General features: G+C 40.5%; 1 pseudogene; it reads right to left on the bottom strand.

Moving 5' to 3' along the window:
- Nucleotides 1–388: 388 nt before the first annotated feature.
- LOC116548929 lies at nucleotides 389–1576 on the bottom strand (annotated as a pseudogene).
- Nucleotides 1577–2146: the final 570 nt, after the last annotated feature.

Raw genomic sequence — 2146 nt, 5'->3', positions numbered from 1 at the left:
CCACTCACCCTCTGCGCTTTCGCTGGGAGCTCCAATCCTGAGCTGCTCCTAATTGGCCATCATCTGTCAATCCCTTTTATAAGGGCACCTAGTCCAATTCATGAGGGCAAAGTCCTCATGACTCAATCACCTCTCAAAGGCCTCATCTACCAGTACCGTATTGAGGATTAAGTTTCCATAAAAATTTTGGAAAGGAAAAAAAGCATTTAAACCATAGCAGTCATGCACATAAGGAACATTCAAAATTTTGCCAACTATTAGAGTTTATTGCATATTTATTATGGCCAGATTTTCTTCTAGGACCTCACATACTTAATCTTATTTAATCCCTACAAACTCCTTTTTTTTTTCAAGATTTCTTTTATTATATCTAGAAAGACACTGTTATAGCCAAAATCAGTAATGACATTAAAAAAAACTTCCATGCTTTTCAATATGCAAATATATTTCTTCCAAGAGTTGCCCTGGTATGATTTCAAGTGTTTGTGTTAACTTCTTTTCTGGAAAATTCCTTTTCTTAGTTGTTGTGTTCTTGAAGAGCCTAGGCCATGAATAGCTTGCCTAAGTTTTGGGCAGTGAACTCCTTGATGTTCTGGCAGTAAGTGTTTATCTGCCATGCAATGAGCAGTGAGTCCATCCTGACAGGAGGCTGTGGCTATTTGAAGAGTTTGGACAGGTTCTCCTCCAGGAGCAGGGATTCTCCTCAGCTCTGGTGCTGTATAGTCTCCTGCTGGTGATGCTGCTGATACTGATGTTTCTGCTGCTGCTGTTTACTAATACTCCTCATGTATGTGTTGTATTTAACTATATCTTGCCTCATTTTATCCACTGTATCCATCAGCAACTGTAGATTCTTCCCCAAATGATTGCTGCTGGCAAGACTGAAGAATTCATGTTTATCTGCTAAGCTGACTTCTTTTCAAGTTCCCACATTAGGACATTGATCAGATTTAAATTTTAATTACAATCGGCACTTCTTCAAACATGTACTCAGAGGTGATACTGCCTTTTTCAATGCTTCAGGGGAAAATTCCTTCTCTTTATAAACTTCCATCAGTTTAGGAGTCAGTTTGTATGCCTTTAGTGAGAGAGACCCTTGGGCAGTTTTTATGGCATCATAAATGAGAACAACAGATTCTTCAATGGCATGCTGGTAACTGAGCTGAGAGTCCAGGGGCACCCAGGTAATGAATGAACTATAGAGTGTGGACTGGTACCAGCCTACATGAAGATGATCAGTGTTTACATGGCAAAGGCTCTGCATCATTTCCATCTGATATTGGACTTCATCAAAGTCAGCATCATATTCTGTGTGCTGAGGGAAAGGAAAGCAGTTAGTAATTTCAAGCCGATCTTCTACAACCAGGTCTAAAAGCACTCCTTGAACAACTTCAGTTCTTTGTCCTTCTTGATAATGTTTGATTATCTTTAATACCACAAGGACGTCTATCTGCACTTGCTTCATGGCTGAATCTCTAGAGCCACCTTTGCCTTTGCCTTTGCCTTTCCCTGATGCACTGGCTGTGGGACTGGAAGAGGTGGCAGTAAAGCCAGAGCCTTCCTTGCGGGACGCCATCTTTCCAAGCAGACAAGAAGAAAGAGAATCCCTACAAATTCTAACAGGAAAGTACTATTTTACAGATAAGGAGGCCAGGGCTCAAAGTCTGGGCCCTATGACTTGTGCCTTTGGAACCTTACGTTCTCCATTTGTCCCCCCTATTTTATAGGCAGCTATTTCTCATCTCTTTTTTCAGTCCTTTTTCTTCTCAGTCTCTACACGTGGAAGGGTGTGTCCTTGGTCCTCTCCTTTTCTCTGTGTATTGTCCCTCCTTAGGCTGTTATGGCTTTTAAATATACTTACAAATCGTGTAGGCAAAATAATTCTTTTTTTTCCAATTACTGGTGATATCCTCTGCCTCTCCAGCCATTCACAATAATCTCCATCTAGATGCCTAACAGGTTTTCAACTCTTATTATGTCCTTCTTGACATCTTCCCCTGAAACCGCTCACTGTACTCCTACTCCAGTTTTCCTCATCTTGGTCCATGGCTCTGCCATTTATTCAGTTCAGTACAAAAACCTAGGAGTCATCATTCATTTCCCTCTTTTTCCTTTTTTTTTTTTTTTTTTTTTCTATATTCAGTCT

This window comes from Sapajus apella, unplaced genomic scaffold (genome assembly GCF_009761245.1).
Source record: "Sapajus apella isolate SASKATOON/1434 unplaced genomic scaffold, GSC_monkey_1.0 scaffold6, whole genome shotgun sequence".
NCBI classification, from domain to species: Eukaryota; Metazoa; Chordata; class Mammalia; order Primates; family Cebidae; genus Sapajus; species Sapajus apella.
The sequence above is the reverse complement of the archived record's forward strand: the minus strand, read 5'-3'. Positions and strand labels throughout refer to the sequence as shown.